The sequence below is a fragment of the Lepeophtheirus salmonis genome, chromosome 1, assembly GCF_016086655.4.
Source record: "Lepeophtheirus salmonis chromosome 1, UVic_Lsal_1.4, whole genome shotgun sequence".
Taxonomy (NCBI): domain Eukaryota; kingdom Metazoa; phylum Arthropoda; class Copepoda; order Siphonostomatoida; family Caligidae; genus Lepeophtheirus; species Lepeophtheirus salmonis.
The window spans coordinates 53,972,683-53,996,779 of NC_052131.2; the positions used below are offsets into that span (position 1 = coordinate 53,972,683).

General features: G+C 31.1%; 1 protein-coding gene and 1 long non-coding RNA gene across 3 annotated transcripts in view; one reads left to right on the forward strand and one right to left on the reverse strand.

Moving 5' to 3' along the window:
- The window catches only part of LOC121132056 (irregular chiasm C-roughest protein), a 280,207-nt gene that overhangs the window by 51,879 nt on the left and 204,231 nt on the right, over window positions 1-24,097 (reverse strand). Inside the window, exon 1 of one of the 2 annotated variants that reach the window (XM_040727497.2) lies at window positions 14,085-14,187. The exons of the other annotated variant lie outside the window; for it this stretch is intronic. The gene's annotated coding sequence lies outside the window, so the exon portion shown is untranslated. Of the gene's footprint in view, window positions 1-14,084; window positions 14,188-24,097 lie in introns of those variants that run through there. 2 annotated transcript variants of the gene reach the window in all.
- On the forward strand, window positions 1,433-2,295 carry LOC121132057 (uncharacterized). Its single transcript, XR_005869226.2, has 2 exons — window positions 1,433-1,889; window positions 2,081-2,295. It is a non-coding gene; the product is annotated as an uncharacterized lncRNA (long non-coding RNA).

A 24,097-nucleotide genomic window follows, 5' to 3' on the forward strand; every position in this document is an offset into this window, starting at 1 on the left:
ATTTCAAAAATTCATAGTTAATTTCTAGAAATAAAATTTATGAGAAAAGAATTTCAAAAATCAACAGCTGCTCAGCAAAAATTAAATTTTTTGGAATTTATCCAAAAATTCATAGTTATTTTAAAGAAATTAAATTTTTAGGGAAATAATTTCAAAAATCCACAGCTGTTCGTCAAGAATTTATTTTTTTGTACCAAAAAATTACAAAAAATAAATTTTCATATGGGGGACTACAGCCCTTTCAGCCCACCTACATCAGCTGAAATTCCATGTGGAGAGTGCAACAAAAGAAACTATTCATTCAGAAAGAAAAACAGACAATGTTTGCTTTATTAATATAAGTATATTAGTCCAACCAAAATGAATACGAGTCCAGCGAGTCATTGTACTCTATACATTTTTTATGTACATAGGTATTTATCAGGTAAATAATAATCAAATATAATTTGCCATATTTTATAAATATTTGCACATCTTAATACATAACATTATTCACACACTAATTGACTCTCCTTCTCTCGACTACGTCTTCTAGGTACAATGGAATTGTACATAGCATTAGATATAAGGAGGAGCAAATTGTAGGACTTTGTAAATTCTAGATATTATCGACTCAGCTCGACTAAAAAAACCGAAAAAGAAAAGAGTATTTGAATCCTCGATCCGCAAATTATTTTGTAAATCCTTTATAACACAATGGACCAATTTGGGGGTGGGGGGGGTACAAATGAATTGAAGACAATAATCGAATTTATCTATGAGTGCAGAATTCCAAAACTGATCTCTGTTTTTCTCTCAATCCTTTAAATTCTAAAATATCTGGGATAATAGTCATTCGAGACTATTATAGTTGAGAATCGAGTAATTTTTACTCTTAAAACAATCACCAAATTAAAAGTAGGATTAATATTAATATTTAACATATTAAGGAATTTTTGCTTTTTACAAAATACTCAAGTTCTTAAATTAAAAAAATGTATAAGAAATATAATTTTCGACTTTTTTGCTGGAACGGCTGGGATTTTTGAAATTTTGTTCCAAAAAATTTGATTTTCTGTGAACAACTGTGGATTTTGGGAATTTTTCTCCGTAAAATTTAATTATTTGTGAATAGTTTTTTTAATGTGGAGTTGTATATATGATATTTTTTTCTTCAAAGAAGTTTCTAATTCAAGCCCTACCCCCTAAAATATAATCCTGTGGATGCCCCTGATAGCAAAATGTTATTTTTTAACAATTATTTAAAATATTAAAGAATTGGAATCGTTTTTTTTTATAAACTAAAATTTCATAGAAATTGTTCTATAAAAAGTAAATAGTATTCAATCAGGAATTACTCCTCAATAGTATAATTATTAAGTATAAATATCATTTAATTTGATCCAGCTAGGCCTCTTCTTTTTTCGTAAAGCAAAATATATTCAACATCATATATGTACACGAATAAAAAAAAGTTACAAAGAAGTCAACAACACTCCAATACCAACCTGCCTACAAATTGCAAGATGATTTTTAAAGACCAAATGTGCATTCATTCTTACTTTTAAAAGAACACAGTAATGCGAGTTACCTACCTAGCCTTTCCTTTTCTTAGAAAATAATATTAAAATACAATATACTCGTACTCAGTAATTCAAATTATATATACACATGTAAGCAGAAACAACGTGGCCCGGCGCACATGTAGACAGTAAATGCACTCGGACATGGAAGGCAAGATGTTCGCAAACACAGGCGAGTATCTTCAATAGGCAAGACGTGGAATCTTTTGACTAATAAGCTTTTATTCGACAGTAGTTTTTACATAAATTACATTGGAATGAAAGAAGGGACGGATCTTCATTTTCTCGGATTCGAGGCGGTTCAGATCTGTCGTTCTAAATAGTCAGGTAAATATCGGGTACCGAACTTTAGGATTAAGATCTGATTAGACATATATGTACTTTTATAAAATAGGATCCGGATTTTAGTTACATTTTTATTGATTTGGAAACAATGAATATAACATAAATTAATATTTCTTTTGCAGGTTTAATTTTGCCCATCAATTGACTAATCACTCATTCTACACAACTTGCAGAAACTCCTTGGGTGACTTGCAGCTAGCGCGTACAACGTCATACGAAAATTTTATCTCCTTGGCTGCCATCATGGATTCTTTGCTATGCCTGGGAACTACATTGACCTCCCTTCGACCATAATCGAACTTACAAGGTCAAGGAATTTAATATTTGGTATTTAATATGTGGCTCCATCCAATGCTTATAACTTGAGAAATAAAATCTTTACACGCAATACTCTTAATTGATTGACATTACAGTTAAGTGGACTCTCATTAGAGGCCACTTATACATTATCAAGGGCATCCGTAAGGAGTGGGCTGGAGTGGGTGTAGCCCCCCTCCAAATAAGGAACTTTTGCTTTTTATTACGAAATTTAATATTTGAAATTTTTTTTCAAAAAATTTAATTATTTCTTAACAGCTGTGGATTTTTGAAATTTTTTCCTAAAAATTTAGTTTCTTGTAAATAGCTATGGATTTTTGAAATCTTTTTCTAAAATTTTTATTTATTGTAAATAACTATGGTTTTTTGAATTTTTTTTTGTACGAAAAATTTAATTTCTGAAATTTAATTGTTGAACTTTTTTTTTTTAAATAGTTTTTGTAAATAGCTGTTGATTTAAAAAATGTTTTTTCAAAAGAGTATAATATTTCAAGTTTTTCCAAAAAATGTACATTTTTTGTGAATAACTATGGATATTGGAAGCATTTTTATCAGAAATTAAATTTTTTATGAAGAATTGTGAAAAAAAAAAAAAAATTATATGTAAAAATTTTTTTCAAAAAAAATCCCCAAAAACAAGCCCCTCCCAAAATAGGATCCTGCAGAAGCCTTTGTTTATAGCCTATCTTTTTTTTGGGTTAATATTTGTTTCCCCTACACAAAGAGACTTTTCAGGTAGGGACAAGCCAAAAAACGGACTTTGTCAAAGTTTGAGACATCTATTGTTTGTATTATTCTTAATTATCTAAGGGCCCAGTTTCGCTGTTTTATCAAAGATAATACAAGATAAGATTCTGCCTTTTTTCAACTACTATCATTTTAACTAATAGGGACACATTTTGATACGTGATGTTTGATAAAGTACTTTGAGAAATTGCAAATCATTAAGCACGTCTTAAATTCTTAAAAAAATGTTTACAATATTCTTAATTGAATACTAAAAAATATGGGGAACCCAAAACGTTAAGTAGCATGACTAGAAATGGGATTTTTGTAGAATCGAGAGACGACAACTCCAAACCAATTTGTGGATTCTGTAAATACTATACTTTGTATTCAACAGTCTCAACCAGCCGGTGAACGTATTGCCAGATCTTAACGGTATTGGCTATGACGATGGCGCACCACACTGTCATGATGTGAGCACAGAGATAATCTAAATTTGAAATGGAGAGGCCATTCTTCACCTAGACGCCCCAAACTGCAAAGTCCAGGGGAATGAGGTCAGGGCTCGAGGAAAGCCACATGGAGGCTTCTTGATGTTATAGGCAGTCCAGATATAGATTCCAACTGTCTTTGCAGTCGTCTTGGGGCTGAAATTACCGTTGAGGAGATTACACAATCAAAATTTTATGAATTTTCGTATTCAAATATACAATTTGACACTTAAAATTTCCTAAAAAGTCAACGACTATCCACAAAAAATTTCAAAAATCCATTACTTTTCTAACATAATTAAATTTTTGGAAGAAAAATTTTCAAAATCCATACTGTTCACAAAAAAATGATTTAAAATGAAAAAAAAAAATTCAAATATTCATTTTTCGGAGGGGGAAGGCTATTTTTTCCCTCCTAATTTAAAAAAGTAATAAATAGTTAATACCAGTATTAAATAAGAATCCGAATAACAAATTAAACATTATTTTCCCGATCCCGCTTCCAGAAAAAACACCCCATTCTTCGATTCCCATTAATCGTCCCATCACTAGTAATAAGTACATTTTTTTACTCATAGCATCAAGAAGCATAAAAATGGCCCATGTCGGCCCATAACTTTACCAAAGTCAGTTTTTTTAATGTCCTCAGTAGAAACTGTCTTTTTGCAGGGGGAACAAAATATCAATCCGAAGAGTGGGGTAGTCTTGTCCATGTTGTATCTACAACTTATTTAAAATAAGATAAGTCTACCCTACTTCCAGACTAGAAATAATACAAGTAAATGAACATAGATGTTTGCCAATTATTTTGCATTTTAAGAAGAGGAGAAGGAGAGAGAGAGAGAGATCGCTAGACAAGAATGCTGCCGCTTATCCCCCGTCATTCCATATGATTAGAACATTCTTGTAGATTATCTTTCTACAAGCAGATATATAATTAACCCCTCTGATGGATGATCTTGGCAGAAACATGAAGCCTCCCTTTTCAAAGAGGTTCTTCTCAACAACTCATTAGTAGTAGTTATATATTAAGTATAGACAACGAGTTGTACAATTAAGTACAAAGTTCGTGCCTCAAGTCAAATTTCTATTTGAATCTGATGTATAAAAATATATATTATGTTTAAAAAAAAAACACAAAAAAGAAATTTTTATACAAACATTCCCCTGAGACAGAAGATTGTGGGCACAATAGCAAGTAAAAAGTTATTATTTGACAACGTTGAGTCTGGATTAAAATGATTGTTGTCTATTGGTCACTATTTAGAACCAAAGACTGGGGTCCAGTTCAGTTCAATACTGTAAAGAATAGTCCAACTTTGAAATATTTCAATAGAAGCAATACATAATCCTTATTCACGTTTTGGAGGTCTTATTAATTAATATTATTCAGGTGTGTATACACCAAGGATCGGTCTTATACTGTATTGGGAACAAAGGGTTTAGAATCAACACAACACATAATTACATTATTAGGCACAATTATTTAGTATCTCAAACGACTCAATAGTATTAATATTGGCTATTAAATATACTATTAAAAAATGGTGTAATGGAATCAGAGTCGGTGACATTCAAAATACTGGATTTGGAGTCGGAATTGGGCATTTTATGTACACATTCCGCAGCCCTGATATCCCCAATACGAATTACCCAAACTTATGTATATTCCTGCTCCAGTCCGAACGTAAATTATGACCCACTTTACAACTTCCACAATTTCATTTAGATATTTATCAAAAAAACAAAAAATAATAGTAATAAAAAATAACAAATATGTGGCCACGTCAAGACAACAACAAGCTTAATTGATTTTTCTATAGTTAACAAATTACTAGTATTAACCGTTTGAGTGTACCACAAGTTGTACTTAGAGCTGTCAAAATTTATCGTCTCAATAAAATAATAACAAATTCATATATTTTTCGTATTTATAAAGAGCTTTGTCGGGGCCATTATAAGCCCTTCAATTCAAATGATGGCTTTGAACTATAGTCAATGTTAGTAGGTATTGCAACTCATCCCACAAATTTGAACCATGAGCCTACGATTGATTCAAATAGGTCTCTGAAATATTGACCAATAGGTATATAAGTTGTAAAAAAAAATATATTGGGATTTAATCCTTTATTTGACGTAACTTCAAGAATGTTTTTATGTTGACTTACCACATATTTTGTATTTATTTGTATACATGGGATGATTTTGCATCGTCTTCTTTTTGAAATCTTGAAAACAGAACGCTCAACTTCTTCAAAATAACATTTAATAATGACATTGCAGATTGTATATATACTCTGTTCTATGTTGATTTTGAATCACAAAACAATTAGAGCACTCACTTCTCCAAGGCCAATAATCATAAATACTAAATAATAACTCACGCCTATCATAACATGATGTAATAAGTCTAAATATACTCCACATACTCGCATATTTATACAAAATATAATTTGATATGTAAGGGATCTTTATAGCACATAACGAATAAATGGATAATTATATTATTGTCTAAGTAATTTTGAGTGGATACTATTACTATGCCTAGGGGTAGTATCCGCCATTGCTCTGAGTTTGTAGGGACGAAAAAATAGACAAACCTTAATCTAATAAAATACAGGGTGGGGAATTTAAGTCTGCTACAAGTTTAGAGCTCAACATCTTGGGAACCCGAAGATCTATGATTATGAAAGTGTGCTCTTCAGACAAAAAAGTACAAAATCCTACAGATATCCTTCGAATACAAACGCATTGAGGCCATTATTGTGTGCTGGCACACACCCAAGGATATTATTGAGCTTTAGAAGCTGCCGAGTTAACTCTTCAATATGTTGCAAAGGATTTCAAGGAGTCTGATGGTTTATGAACACATGCAAAGAAGTATCATGACCGTTTTGAGCTAATAACTGATATTATATTAATGGAATACAGGATTCAAATGAATGGGCATGGAGCCTCCTACGTATATTTCACCTGTGTTGTGGTTAGACTACTATTTGTGGGGCGTCTTTTGGAGTACAAACAATGTACACAGTAGGCTGGTTGGTTTTTATACATTTTTCGAATTTCGATGACGGTTAGTTAAGGAAATAACCTTTGGATTATTTGTTGCTCTATGGCGTCTTCTTTAGGTCGTACATTTAGTTCAAAGTTTTAAACATTTTTCTAACTTATAAAAAGATTTGTAATGTGTCGTTTTCTAAAGCTACCATATGGTGGAAAAAGAGAGACTAAGATTAGAATAGTTTGGATCTTTCCTCTCTGAAAATGTGAAAAAATGATGCTTGCTATATGCAAATCATCAAAATTTTGTACTTTTTATCTCTTTTTTTTTCTCCATAAAACAATTTTAGAAACAAAAATTAATAAATATCTTTTAAAGGTTAGAAAAATGTCCATCAAAACTATTTTTTCCAAAATAACTCAAAATCTATTTTTAATATCGATATTGACTAAGTAAAGAGTTTTTGCCTTTTTTACTAATTTGATCGAATTGTGCGACCAAAAGATGACAACGTAGGATAATGCCATTTTACATAGATAATTTTTATGCCATATGACAACTTTTCCACACTACTCATAATCGAAATTCGAAATAAGTTGAAAATCTAAGCCCTTTATTGCACAGTATACTATTGACTCTTTATGAGCTTCCATTCTGGAGGCAGTGTCTAATGTGGGCAAGGAGTTCCTCCTCAGAGGAAAGTTTGATGCTCTGGTTGAATCTAGAAGTGGATGGTTTGAGTGATTGACTTCACTTTTGACCCCGTCTTGTAAGAGCAAAGATTTGTGAAATGCTGAATTTATTCAGGGAAATTATTTTTAAGATACATTATCCTTAAATTTTCCAATTTAAAATCCCCACTTTATAGAAGATAAGTCCTGAAGAAATCATCATATGTTACTCAACGTTTTTCATGAGTACACTCAAACCTAGCTATTCAATACCTAGATGTTCTCTCCTCGAGAATAATATAATAATTATAAGAGCTCGAGTGTTTCTTCTTTAATATGACGTGATGCAACCGGGAGTACTTTATTCTAAAGGGCGGGGGGGGGTGAGAGAATCAATTTAGGAGAAAATAGAGTAATAACTTTTGAAAGAGGGGTTATTCTTCTAAATTAGTTATTTTTTTCAAAATGCTAAATTTTGGTGAATAAACAATGTTTCAAACGTTTTAAAGAATTTTCCCCTAAAATGATTATTTCTTTCTATTTTTGGGATTTTTTTATATGTCAAAAATCAGGAAAGGTTCTTTCGCCTACAACTATTTTTGCTTTTTGGAGTTTATAGCCTTATCTCTTGGGAGAATGTTATAGACTCATATTTAAAATATTAACAAATACTCCAAATCCGTTTGGACGATAATTGACAACCCATTCTACGACGTATCCAATTTCTTAGACGAGCACCCTGGATAAAGTTCTAATAAAAAATGTTTGGATGTACTCTACAGAGGTGTTTGAAGATGTGGGACATAGCTCGAACGCACAGCAAATGATGAAGGACTATTTAACTGGATAATTAAGTTAGGATGACCGCAAGGCATCTTCCTCTAAAGGAATAACGACATGAAATTTCGAGAACAGGGAAGCTACAAACTTCTCGTTCTGGCTCCTATATCACTTTATTATTACCTTTGTAGATTCATTAATGTACAAGTACGTAGCCTATATACCCCTCTCAACTCATACATATATAAGTATATTCTTTTTATTATGTCTGAATGGATCACAAGCTCTAAAATACTAAATATTTATATATTTTTTATCTAAATCAATAATAAATACGTAAATACGGGATTTAAAACATTTTCTTTCGAGGATATTTCACACTAAAATATGTATATAAGTCGTTATTGTATATTATTGGTTGAAATTGATGTCCCCTATTGAATTCTTTAATCAAAGTATGTAATTATTATACTTATAAAAGCTTTAAATAGTTGTTTTTGAGGGGAAAATTATAGAATTATGTCCCAAAATGTCAATCTGTACATACTATGTAATGAACTCATATAAGAAACAAAATAATTTCTTATTTCTGTAATTAAAAAAAAACAAAACAGAGAAAACCACCACAATGATTCGAATATAAGTAGTGGTAATCACTTTTCTGTTTTCAATTAATTATAATAAAACATTATGGATTATTCATATAAGAAAATACTTATGAATTGACAAATAAATATTATATGAGACAAAGTTATAATTCCATCATTATCTCAGGAGAAAAAACAAAACATTTAAAACGTTTTATGGTAATACACATTACATATTTTCAATAACAACGTACAAACAAGCTATCTCAGCCACCATTTTGACGGCATCTTTTGGGGAAACGTAGACCCTTAGGAGGCTGATTTTTTGTTTTTATATAGCTTGTTCAAACTATCACCCGTTGGAAAAAAAAATGCAATCAATTAAGAATTCGTTTTTCCAAATATTTGAAAAAGGCACGGAGCCCTCCTTGGAATTCCTGCCGGGAAAGACAACAGAACATTTATCGCACTTTGGGACTCAACGTTCGTTCGCAGCGTTAAGAAGGAATTGGAGGCCTCTAAAGGCTTTGGTTCCCTGCCACACCCAAAAAAAAAAAAAAAAAAAATTATCAAATGGCTCAAGACAATTTTAACGCCTTCCTCTCGACGCACCTTTGTCTACCAATCTCGCAGGATCTAAATCTGATAGATTTTTTAAACTGGAAAGTGATCGAAAATCAAACCAACCGAACCCCCTCCAACTGTAATTATGTAAGGTTGGAGGTGATTTTACTAAATAAATTGTTTAAATTTAATGAATCTTTAAGAATCTGTTTTTTTTTAAATTTGATAACGGGTTGATGATAAAATAGTGTTTGAAAAAAAAAAAAATACTTTTAGGAAGCACAGATTCCTTTCAGTTGTTATATTAAGGCAAAGTTGCTGTTGGTAAAATGCCGTAAGACGATATGCTTTAAAGTAAAATGTCCTGAGGCAAAGTACCAAACACCGTCACAAACAAACTAACAACAGCAAAGTTGTGAGCATTTTGTACCAAAATAATAACTAAATAAATTTGAGAATCGAATTAGAAATGCATTCTGAATCATATAGAAACTGTTTTTTTTTAATCAAACATGGAATGTTGATACCTAAAGCAAAAATGCAAGAATTGAAAAGAAACAGTTAGACCAAACTTAAACTACGGAATCTCATACTCCCTCCATTGTAATTACATAATCACACACTTTGCAAAATGAGTAAAATAAATATATATAAATTACAAAATCGTGAATTTGTCGGTGTATGTAGGAGAATTATTACATGTACACACAACACTTTTCTGCAGGTACATTTCCCATCGTTTGTCTTGAGCATTCATTCAGTATATAATGTACATAGCTTATAGGTCAGGAAAAAAAAAAAGTAGATTCAAGTATGTAAATATAGCTAGAATTAGGTCAGAGCCATAACCTCGTTTACATACAAACTTTGATCTATGATGATGTAATCTATATCTACTATTTTATTTTGACAACGTGACTACATTGTGTGGACAATATTTGTAAGTGAAGGTGTGTACTATACTATTGTTGACCGGTACTCTGGTAGTATAAGGGGAACCGAGCAATGTACGCTTTTTAATACATTATTATCTATATTAATTAAGCAAAGTTTGTCTCTCTGTCTGTATAAATGTATGCCATCAAGTCACTGGGTGTACGTTATATAGTGCTCCATGATGTATATCTTAAATATATTTTGAACGTACGTGTATAAAGGGTGCACTAAATAGACTTGCCGGAAAGGGCACGTTCGGGACCTCATTTTAAAATAGGAAATAAGGTGGGGGAAAAGGGGAGATAAAAAAATATTTAATTGTTTGTTTTGTTTTTGATTCTATCAGCCATACAAAAATGATTCATATTTAACCAGCTACAACCCTTCCATCCCGCTCCCTGGCCAAATTAAAGAATTTTTGCTTTTTACTAGTATTTTTTTGTCCTAAATCATTTTTTTTTGTCATTACCAATGGTTTTTTGAATTGTATTCCAAATAAAGTAATTTTTTGTGATTAGTTGTGGATTTAGGAAAATTCCACAACTAAAAAATTTAATATTTGAATATTTTTTTCGAAGTTTTTTCCCCAAAAAAAATATTTTTTGAGAATAGCTGTTAATTTTTTTTTTTTTTTTTTTCAGATTTTCCAAGTTTTTTTTGAAAAAATTTAATTTATGGGAATAGGTTTTGGATTTTTGGTATTTTTTTTTCAATCCACATATACAGGGTGAATGAAAACTTGCTTTGAAGCATTTCGTTTCTTATGTTCAAACGTATGGTATTTTGTGTTGATTTAAACTGTTACTCAATGAAAAATAAAGTAACATAAAACTATTATTACTAAACTGAAGCAGACTCAAATATACTTTCAATATTGGGTTGTATGTATATATATAGAATTTTTTTTTTAGGATTTTCTAATTTGCTTGTTTTTTAAAGATTTTTTTATGTTGACGCACCACGTATGAGTTGGGAGTGGGGAAGGGAGAAATTACGTGCCAATATTGTGTATATCACATCAAAAAGAACGAGGAACAAATATCAGAAAAGTAGAAAAAAGTACCGAGTGGTCCCTTAAAATATGAATACTTATTTTTTTAAACTTAAACAGATATAATTTATTAATTAAGAATGCAATTTTAACAAAATTAATACTATAAATAGATTTATGCTGAACTCTCTTGATCAATAATGTATCCACCCCTAGGGGCAATAATGGCTTTCAGGCGACCATGGAAGGCCTAGCACTTGCTGCAGATGTAGTCCTCTGTCATGGCGTCCGTGAGCTGGCTGAAAGGGGCTTTGAGGGCCTCGGTGTTTGGATGACAGACACTGCAGGCCTTCCCCTCGACATTCAACTAAAAATGTAATTGAGGGATTGGGTATCAGGGCTGTCGGAGGCATCAGTGTCAAAAAGTGTTCAAAAGACTCATCCAAAACTCTTTCAAAAGAGTTTTGTAACGGAAGAAATGGTTTTATTTCATTGATGGTGTCAAAAGTGGCCTCTCCACTCTTACAAGGCTCTTTCCACATACTTTTGTTTGCTTACTGAACTATCAGGTGTGAAATCCCGAGATTTCTTGCATGGGACCTCACGGACCTGAGGCGATTGGTGTGGACTGTTTTCTTTTACCATTCCGGATCCAGTTTTGCCTTTTCGACGAAAACCTTCATTCTCACTCACGTTTTGTACTTTTGACGACATAAAGTTGGTCCCTGAAACGCACAACTGCTTGAAGTGTGCAAATGGAAATTAGTCGATTACCTCGAGTTGTACGTAAGCTAAAGAGATCAGTTTCTTTAATACCAATTGTTCGTGTTTTAATATATCGAAATATATATTAATTTCAATCACTCAACCTTAATTAATTATTGAATAAGTAAGTGTTTGGATTTCAATGGACCATCTGGTATTTGTTTTCTAAATATGTAACATTTCTTTATAAAGCCATAAGAAGGCTAGGCTTTATATTAAAAAGAACTGTTGAAAAATAACATTAAAACTTTTTCATAAAGAAAAAGATAACCCCAATTTATTTAATTTATATATAATTCACGTTTTTAGTGTAGGATAATAGATAAAAACACGTGGTTCTATGGAGGAAGTTTTTTATGTAAAAAACAAAACCACGTGGTATATGCATGACCCTAAAAATGGATTCTACATTAGTACATTTCCATAAGAGGTAAGTAAATGCCGGTCACTCATTGGTTATATGTATATATTTAAGATTGCAAATATCTGCAATCTACCAAGAAGAACCTATACATCATCAACCAGGTGAACCTATTTAAATATGTAGGTAGGCAGATATCATTGAAAAGAGTAGGAACTATGCATGAAGGCCAATAGACTGATACATATGTAATCTATAATAATTATAAAGAATGTCATGCGACATGCAGGAGATTTACCATTCAATCAATAATCGATGCGATACACATTATTAGACTGGGTGCTACCTTATAATCGTACATCGCAGGTTTTCTTATCGACTTTGACGTCAAGATGTTAAACAAAGAAGGGCAATCAATTTGTTAAGATTGCAAATTTCCACACGGGAAATTTTTCATTGTCATGACAGGAAGAGTGTAATAAAAATGTGATCATCAAACACAAGACAGATGCCAAACGTCATACATTCGATAATTTAGACGAAATTATCGCCTAATCGTTATTCATTTTGATCCGATTAGATACAATGGGCGAAAAATTCTTTAGAGGTTAATTCAAAAATGAGCTAACCGATCAGTCTGAAATTTGGCAAGTAAGTACTTAATATCATTGTTAATAAAATTGGCAAATAAAATTTGCTAATTTTATTTGCAATTAATCCTTCAAATACATAAGTATAAGTTTTTTAATCATTATATTTTTTAAATTGAACTAAAGTTTAAAAAAAATTAAAAATGAAGGAGTTGATAAAATAAATAAAGTAACGATACTAAAGTTTCACCCTGTAATTCTAGGTATACTGATATGATATATATACATAGGTACATATTGGCAGGTGTTGTTATGTCATCAGTGATGCATGTATGCCCGTACTATATACATATGTTAGTATGTAGCAATGGTGACTAAGAGTTTCAGTATAAATGATAGTTCCACGTTTTTGAGAGATCGATGGAAATATCTTTTTTTTCCTCTTTTTTTTTTTCATATAATAATGTTTTTATCTGATCGATTGGACGATACGATCCAATTGATCCTTGCAAAAGAATTACACATTAAATGTATATATATATTTCCACTTTAATATCCTACGCTGCATTCTGCTTGAGACCCTAGTTCTTACATCATTTATAGTGTGATAATTTAGACTGCCCCTTTTTTGTGAGCATATTTTGGTCCATTTGGACAAAGACTTTGTAATGAAGATTATCAAATACCTAACATAGGCAAAGTTTGAGATCTTTGTGGTTATTTATACAATAGTATTAGTCATTTTAATGTCAGGAGGGAAGGGATTTGTGGGACAAAATTGGACATTTTTAAGCGTTTTCTGCTAACGTCTCAAATAGACAATGCAATGAGGCCCAAAAACCGTATATTGTACCTCTGGCAATGAAGCAGAATGGATTTTATGTTATAACCACTGTTTGTTTGTGGTTCACCAGGATTACGACAAAAGTTAAAGATCGATTTTGATCATAATTTTTACCAATATAATAACAGGCCATTACATTTTGAGGGGCTAAGGTTAACACAAATAGGGTTTCTTATATTCGGTATCAAATCACTATAAGTATGGGTGTCTCAGCTCAAGTGAGTTGCAAGTCTTTGCTATTGATTCCATGTCTTCTATTTCGAAATCAAACAGTGAAACGAACATATTTAAAAAAATTGATTGAAAAATGAATATTACATTGTGGATAGTTCAAATTTGTATTTTTCTTTTCTTATTTTGTTGATAGTTGGAAAAAATTTGCATTTATAAAAGTATAATTTTTGAGTTGGTACTGCAAATGTGACTAAAACCTCAAACCCATAAAAACTGTTGTATTTGTCTTAATCTCATTTTATATTGTGGCTTAGTGACATACCTAAACGGATACTTTAATAAACATACAAGATTACTTGCTACCATTTAGCGTACCTTGAATTTTGTCTATCCAGTAAAATGAAGCGGATGTCAAGGAGAACTGAAATGCACTACCAAAGTTGTTTTTTTTTGACTGAAAGATGGTGCACTTTTCTGATGCAACACTAAAGGATGAAGTTGAGTAGCAAGTCTTTTCTCACAAAAAAAAAGAAGTCATTTTATGAGAATGTCTAAAGACCCAATAAATGCATTCAACTATTTTGCTAAGACAATAAATGTTTTCAAAAATGATTTCTAGGGTAGTTACATGTCATATATTAGAAAGTAGTTCATACAAATGCAATGCCAAAGTCAATATTTGCTTTTCAACAGTCATCCTTCATCAAATATTACACTCAGCACTAAAATAGCTTCATATAGATGCATATTCAACATAACATGTCTTCAAAATATTGACGAACCTCTGGTTTTTAATTGTATAATCGTACGATTATAAAAGCGAATATTTTTACATCTCTATAGCATCGATAATCATGATAACCTCTCCAACGAAAATGTATTTTTCGTTGTTCACTAAATTTGCACGAAATTTGATCATAAGATCGTTGTTTCCCACTTTTGTTTCTGGATCAGCAGCACAGGAATATATTTGCAAGTGAGGAAGGGCAAATTATATAATGTTGACGTCATTGGTCGTGCATATATGATTATTCTTTTATTACATTCCAGTAGTGTAGAGTACACCATAAAAATACACAAATTTTTGCACCTTATAAGGCATGAAACATAATGATTCCTTCAAATCCCCCTAGCGGACCAAAATGAATTTCTCATAGTTTATTTCTTGTAGTCTACAATTTTTTGACAAAATTTCGTCTTGATGTCGTTATTTCGTCGTTCAGTTTTGGAATCATTGGTGCTGGTAGGCATTTGCGTCTTGGGGCTCAAATAATATAATAGGGAAGCCATCAGATGCGTCTCCCTGATTGTTTTTTATATCGTTAACATAATTGTGCTGACAAATTGTATACTGGTACGCATAAAAATACCTTCATTTTTACATCTCTAATTTTTTACACATAATGTTTGCCTCCGGAGCCCTAGCGGACAAAAATAGTTTTTTTGTAATTTAATAAATATGAACAAAAGTTGGTCATGACGTCGTTTTTTTCCTGTTTGGTTCTTGCTTTGTAAATATGATCAGCGGGCCCATAATGTATTTGCAAGTGGGGGTCCAAATTATATGTTATTGACGACATCAAGGGTGGCTTTTGGATCTTTTTTTAAAGGATGGTGGGATTACAAGGCCGTAATTTCGGAGTTTCTTTAAGGGAGAACGGATGTTGGGGCTTATTTGAACACTTGTTCTATGCGTTTGTTTGTTTTTATAAATGGGACATTTGATCATTCTCCTTTTCTTAAAGAAATACAAAAATCTTTTTTTTAAAGGGATAAGATTTGTAAATTTGAGCATTGATTTTTTTTTGACAAGGTAAATTTATTTATTATACTAACTATAAAAATAATCGTCACAGGTCTAAAGATTTGAAACTTTAACAATCCTTTTTTTTTTTTTGTACAAATTAAAATGGTTTATACCGCGTTAGGGATATAACTTTACTAACGTCCGTTATATGATTACTCTCATCTGAAAAACTATTTGTGTAGGGATTAAATGATATGGTTCATAAAACAAGACAGTCTATATAAATATATATAACAAAATATTTGTTATTGCAAAAGCATTATTAAGAAATGGGGAAAAATATCTATATATATATATGTAAGAACCGGTTACATTCAGGAGCAGAAATTCGCAGAAATATATATTTATATATAAAAGGTATTTAATAATATTTTCAAGGTTTTTAAAAGTCCTACATACCTACGACTTCTACAAGTCCCTACCTGTTTTTTGTTGGACTTACTTACTTGCCTGGATTTAAAGGGAAAAAATAACGAGGAGTAAGAATGAGTCAGTCGGTCATTTAAGTTCTACCTCCAAAAAGTGCCCAATATGTGCTCATTATTTAGTTAGTTGTTTGAAAGTATAATAGAAAATATATATACATGCGTGACACGTCAACGATAAAACAAGCTAGAATGCATTTTTTTTTTCAAAAATGTTTTATTTTCTTAGAATGATATTCCTCAATTTCTATTAAACAAAAATGTTTTTATTAACTTATTTTGTGTTTCACAAATTTCTCTTAAAGTGGACAGGATTGATTTTTACAATTAAAGAATGAATAGTTGATAGATTATGCAATAAGGGGGATAAGATTATTTATGGTCACAGTCAGAGACCATTAAGTTTAGAGAGGTCAAGGTAAGGCGAAACGTAAAAATGTATCATTCCCCAAAACTTAGGCCCAAATTTAACCACATAAATCAATATTATTTTAGGTCGAGATTTTGGGATCTACTTAATATCCGTTCTAGTTAGTTAGTTAGTTTTTTATTCATCAGGATTACGGCAAACCTTACTTATCGATTTTGATTAAACTTGGTACGAAGATTATATGTGGTCAGAGTTAAAAGGCCATTATTTGTGAGAGGTCAAGGATCCAGGTACGACAAAACTTAAAAAATGCATAATCGAAAATACCTTTGGAATAAATTTAGATATATAATTCAATTTGATTTTAAACCTAGGGGTTGCACTCAATTGAGTGCCCTTTTAAGTTTGTTAGTTTGTTTTTTATTCACCAGGTTTATGGTCTACCTTATTAAAAGACATATTAAAAAATATATATTAAAGAAGCAATAATATTTGTCGATCGGATTTCTCATTAATTTTTTTTTTCACAGAGCTTGTAAAATTTTTACTAAAAATACAATTTGAAGTGATAAAGAGTAGTGTGCCACAATGCAAGCCACGGGTTGGCCATCTCTAGAATGGGTCTAAGATTTTTGGACCGAAACCCAACACTAAAAGTTAGTAATTGTTACAACAATATCAACAACAGGTGCCTCTTCAACAATGAATGTGGAATAATATATTAACACTATTTGCTCCCGTTATCAACTCAGCTTCATGACACAAACTGATCACTCCTCTTCCAGAGCACTTCCTTCCTTTTCAAACTACGCCACATATTTTGATGGTAATATTTAACATCAATCTACATTTTATGTTAATTAGACTGCAACTCTTCCCAAAAAGACAATGGAAAATCAAAATCAAATTGCTACATTTCCATTTAGATCTATAACTATGATAGTATGCGGCACATTTATCAGTGTAGTATCTAAAATAATATCTACACCTGCCTCCAAAATGGCCATTAGAAAACATTTGTATAACATATGGGGTGAAATGGGTCTTTAAGTATGTACTTAAAACATTTGTAATTGGGTGATAATCAGGTATACTAATCGAGATAATTTTGGCCATGCTGAAAAAAAAGAAACGAAAAACTACTTCCTAAAGAATTTAAAAAATAGTTGAATTAAATTTTAACTATTAAATTTTTTTGAAAGAAATTCAAATATTTAATTCTGATGAAACTTTGATCAAAGGTATATGGTCCCAGTAAAAGGCCCATTAAATTTTGAAAAGTTAAGAACAAAAACCCCGTAGAAAATGCTTAATCCATGGTTAATAGAAATGCAAGGTTATACCATAACGTAGGTACAAATGATATTTGACTTCCACCATGCTTTTAATAGTGACGTGATAGTAAATGAGTGGTTGCGTGTTTTGTTAAAATCTGTCTGTCTTGCTCAGCAGTTGGTACAATACATCAGATTAAAAACTCTAGGAAGTACGATTGCATGATGGCCTAACCTATTAACCTTGGCATAATCAATTTTGAACAAATTGGTTTTCAATTTGCTTTTGACGGAGGTTTTGCACTCTGTCGAATGTCTATTTGAGTTTTATTTTGCTTTTTATATGAGAGGTTGCGTTATACAATAAAGGTAAGGACGTAATGTATTGAGACACACAGAATTTAGATTTCGGTCTACAGCCTGAGATTGCGGTTTGAACCGAAATATCTGTCGACTTAAGACCAAATCAGAAAATATTTGGTCTTGGACCTAGCTTTAAAACTATTCACGGCGTTACTTGGCTAACACATAATACACTAAATATTTTATTGTCGGCTGTCGATTCTCTCGTTCTACTATATAACTATTTCATTATTTATTCTCTTGGATAAATAAACGAAGTAATAATATATTCTATACTTATGCTCTGCTTCTACAAGGACAAGAATAAATATAGATAAAAAATGACCATCCTATTCTTTTTAAGAATAAATTTTTGGATATATAGAAATGCAATTGTTTAAACAGCTATTCTTTTAATAGAGTTTTAAAATACTATCTAGGACTATTTTTTCGGGCGGGAGTTTTTTTACTTTTTTAAAAAATTTCAAAAACCCATAGCTGTTCACAAAAAATTTAAAAAAGAAATTTTTTTCGAAAAAAATTCCAAAAATTTATTTCATATACTAAATAATTTAGAAAAAAAATATTAAATTTTGTAGAAAAAAATCAAAAATTCTTAGCTCTTTACAAAAAATTAAATTAAAATACAATTTTTTTTGGTAAAAATTTCAAAAATCCATAGCTATTCACATTCAATTATTTTTTTTGGCAAAAAAAAATTAAAATTACTTTTTTCTCTGCTAAATTATTTTCCAGAATAATTTACAAAAACGTAAAATCAAAAAATCTTTAATTGAGGGAGGGGCCCTCTAACCCACCCCCTTCGTACGCCTCTGACTATTAAATAAATAAATGTCTATTTTTTTATTCAAAAATTGCTCATAAATTATATGACTTTAAGTGCCTGGGTGTAATTAAGTCAAAAATATCATTTTGTGTGCCTGACTTATTTAGCCAAATAACATATGATTTCGGGGATTTTTTCCGTTTCTTTTTTGAGGGAAGGTTGCGTGATATAATAAAGGTAATGACGTATATTATGAGTATTATATTTAGTCTATCGATCCCATCCTCTACATACACTCCTACATTTTTTAAACACGACATCCCTACATAAACATGGACGAATAATAATTTTTGTTATCTTGTCATCAACATTGGATATTATTATTAATATTATTTAACACAGGTAATAATAGATCGAGTGATTCTTCCCATTTTTTTTTTTGCAGACTTAATATATACCTTTTTTTAACCTGTTTAAAAATATCTGTATACGAGTATAAAAAGAAACTTGCCATTATCATAACTAATACATTTCACTTATCTGCTGAAAGATATCTTCTTTTTTTTGTTTTGTCTTTTTTTTGTTTGAAAATGTATATATGTGGGCCGTCAACATTAAAAGCAAACTAGAATTATTTTTCTGAAAATTGAATAAGGATTTCTATTCTTTGACGAACAATTATTCGTATTAACATTTTGGATGTGCTTCAAATTCACCTTAAAGTAGGGAAAATTGACTGTTTCAATAAAAAAATGAACAATTTACCGATATGATGGTTGAAAGGCCATATCGGGCCCAATGTAAGTTCAATAAATATAATAATAATAAGTTCAATATAAATTATAGAAATCTATTACATTTAAAAAAAAAAAAATTCAAAAATTAAATTTCCAATAATTTATTTTCTCAAAAAAAAAAATTTAAAAATCAAATTGCAAATATTAAATATTTTGGAGAAACATTTGGAGAATATTTTTTTAGATTATCAAAGGCGGGCAAATGATTTTATTTAGGATGAAGTTCCACATAAATGTATTTTCTTTTAATGAGGGTGGACTTTTTTGAAAATATTTACAATGTTATTTTTTTTTATATAAATTTCGAGTCTGACATTTAAAAAAAAATTAAAAAATAAAACTTTATAGAAAAAAATTTGAAAAATAATTTAAAAGTTTAAATTTTTTCCAAAAAAATTTCAAAAATTTACAGTTTTTCAAAAAAAATTCAGTCTTGCAGAAAAAATGACATTTTTCCATAAAATTTCAAAAAACCATACCTTTATAAATAATTACTTTTTTGAAAAAAAAAAATCAGAAATCTATTGCCATTTTGAAAATTTTTTATTTTTTGTACAATTTTTCAAAAAAAAAAAATCAAATTTTTAGGAAAATCCACGGGTATTTACAAATAATTAATTTTTTTGTATTTTTTAAAAATCCACGGCTATTAACAAATAATTTAATTTTTTGGAAAAATATTACAAATGTAAAATTTTCTGGAGAATTTTTTAAAAAACCATTGCTGTTAACAGAAAATTCAATTTTAATTCAATTTTTTTTTGAAAAATCGAATATTAGTAGTCAATTGAATTCAAATATTAAATTGTCTAGTAGAATGCAAAAATTCCTTCTGGGGTGAATCCCTTTCCAGTAGTGGGGATGAAGGATCTTTTTGGAAAACAATGAAACGGGACCGAAGAAATATTACTATTCAAGGGCTTTTTTCATTAAGGCACTCAGCCCTTAAAAAGAAAACATGAACATTGTTACTTCTCCGTTTCAACTTCATATTGAAATAGATTGAATTCACAAACACATAAATTTGAAAATAAAATTGGAACAACATCTATTTTGACTTTATTTACATTTGATTTGTTTGGGGGAAAGGTAATGCAATAAGTAAGATTATGTTGAAGATTGATAAATCAATGAAGTAATCGATAGATTTATGAGAATTCATATATATTTAAATATTAAATTTAAATATCAAGAGGTTAAATAAAAAGTTAATAATATTCAATCTATTCTTATACAACAGATACTTACATTGAAATAGGTACATATATTTAGAGCTGTATAGAATATGATCTTATTGTGTGCGAGATTTTATTATATAAAAAGTGGATTTTATCCACAACAAATTTATACCTCCATATATTGGCATCTATGCTTATAAAAGTGTGCTGATAAGATTCAGGCCCCAAAATTATATAAGAATACCGGGTGTAGAAAAAGTACTGAGACCTGCTTCTAAGTAGTCATTAAAATACTCATAATTGATCAGGATGGTGTTGTACAAAGAATATTTTATTTTATATTTTTTACTATAACAATGCACATTCATTATGAATCAAGGCACCATCAGCCTCAATGACAGCCTCCCACCACCTCCGGACCCCCTTGTGCACATTAGCAATGTAGTCATTTTTCATGATACTGCCCAGATGGCTTACAGAGGTTTTCAGGGTATCAATATTCGGGTGGCGGAATAAGCAGGCCTTCTACTAAATTTGCCACAAAATGGGGTAATTCGGTGGATCCAAATCTGGGCTCTGAGGGGGCCAAATGTTCTTGGAGCAGAAGTTCATGTTGGTACTCTTCCATTCTTGTACATTATTAGCAGTGTGGGCTGGATCCCTGTTCTGCTGAAATGCGTTCGTGGTTTTGTTGGACTTCTTCATGCTAATGGTGATCTATGGGACATAGACATCTAACATTTCCATTCAACACTATCAAGTAGTATACGATTAAATACTAAATCCTACAGAAGCATTCAATACACGAATGTGTCATACAGCCAGTATTGGGCATCCTCCCAAGGAGATTGTCGAGCTTAGCAAGCTCCCCAAATCAAATGTTTACGATTTCACCAGGGCTTTCAAGTAGTCTGAGGGGTAAGGAACATCTACTAGGAAGACTCATGATCGTTTTGGGAGGAAAAAACGGACTCCAGACTTCCTGAAGTAATTGGACATAGAAAATGTGGCCTACTAACTTGTTGAATATTAACCCCTTGGGCTACTATGTGTGGGGCGTCCTGGAGAGAGAGTCGAATAAACGTGCACATAACACGATTGACTCTTTGGTGGTTCCATTATCAACGGAGAACCCAATATGGACATGGAGTTCCTCATCAGGGCCTGTATTAAATATTGTTTTGTAACTGGTGGATCGTGCAATTCGTTAAAAACCGGGGTATACTGTTGTAAAAATTGGCCTGCAATTGACGTAACAGCTCCTATTTCTGATCCAACCAGGCTCACACAGAACAAGTATTCTTTTATCAAAAAAGAAAAAGAACTACGACCTTTACAAAAAAAAGTAATTAAGTTTCTGGGCTTTGTCTCAGGAATAAATGGATCTTAGGCATCTTAACTTCGCCCAGAAATTTGAGTACAAACTCTATCATTGACTCAAATATGCTATTGAAATAATATATGAAGTAAAAAAATAAATTGGGATATTTTTAATTCTCGATTTTTGTTCAAAATTGTTTTTACGTTTGCAATTTGGAGAAATTGAAAGGATATTATGTAAAAGGGGCTAAATTATGTATCTTAAATCAAATAAAGGTTCTTAAGTATAGTATAAATTCTTGAGTATCTTAAATCATCACACAAATTTGAATAATAAGAATATAAATGACTCAATTATGTTTATGAAGTATTGGCAGTCAATATTAAAACAGTTATAAATTTATTCAAATTTTGATTACAGCGAGTGTAAAAAAGTTGCTTTATGGGAATGAAAATGTACTAAGCAAAATTGTATTGTCAAGAAAGCTCATTTTTAGGTTGAATATCTCGATCAAATTATGAAAATGTGATGATCCGTGTATAGCGCGCAGATTTTTTTTACATTATCATAAAGGATTGAGGAAAATTATATGTTATTATTGTCTTTTTGTGATCCATAGGGTACCTATAGACAGCAAACTTTAAAATAGTTTTCGTAAAGGTTAGAATAATGTCTATAATAGTTAAAAAAATGCAAAATAATGATTAATCTGTATTGACAAAGTAAATAACTTTGTCTCCTTTTAAACTTTGAACTAGATGTGCGACCTAAAGATGACGTCATAGAACAACAAAATAATGGATAGTTCTTACCACATGACAACTGTTCCGAACTAGGGGTAATAAAAATTCAAAAAAAGAGAAAACAAACCACTTTCATATATTTATAAGTAAAAAAATAAATTGCCATTTTCTTGATTTTGTTTGATATTGTTTTAATATTGACAGAAAGCATATTACTTATTTAGTTACTATCAACAATACCAGAGGTAAATTATATGTATATATATATATATATACCTTTCTATGATGACACCCTATTACTTTTTGTATATACTAAATTTATATATATTTAGTATATAGACGAGTGACATAGATTCAAAAACAATCATCTCTGATTCACGGCTTTCTCTTTTTATTCTTTATCTATTCAACTTTTATTTATCTTCTCCGCTTTTTTGGGATCATATATTATGCACAATATAGTGTATATATAGATCTTTAAAAAAAAACTAAATAAAGAGTGGGGAACCCAAACTTACAGTAGTATGCCTCAATTAGTAGGAAAAACGTGTCTATTATGGAACCAAGAAATAAAACTCAAAACACATTTATACCTTTCAATGCAGAATGACACTGGTGAAAAATCATGGAGTAGCCAATTCAGAGTTGTTTGGGAGGTGAAGCAGGGTACAGAGCCCTACTGCCAGGCCCATGGACGTTCTTGTCAATCTTTGCCATCTTTGAAACTTCAGCATTGCTAATATACAGATCGTTGTTCACAAAAACCATCACCCAAGAACACCTGCGTTCTACATTTGTTAATTTAATATGCTTGAAAATTTCTGTTCTTGACTTGATGGCGGTGTTTTGCTAATAAGTGACACTTTTATATGTATATCTGATGGTCCATTGAAATCTGAACAGAGGACAATCCCTTGAATCCATGAGGGGGATGCCAGAGATCATGTGGTTCCACACAAGACTGTCCATAGAGCTATAAAAAAGTGGATGGAAAAAGCCTTGTGGAGGTGGAGAGTCCACTTTTGACACTAGCAATTAAAGAAACCTATCTCCTCCGTTGCAAGACTCTTTTGAATGAGTCATTTGAACTCTTTTTTGAAACTGTTGGGGCCCTACAGCCCCGATACCAACACCCTTGATATACACCGAAAATACCTGCAGTGTACATCCCCCAAAAACTGAGACGTTCAAAGCCACTGTCAGTCAGTACTGAGACGACATGACAGAGGGCTACATCTGCAACAGTTGCCAGGCCTTCCACCACAGCCTGGAAGTCATAATTGCGGCTAAATGTGGCTATATTACTGATTAAGAGAGCTCAGACACACATCTATTAATTTAGAT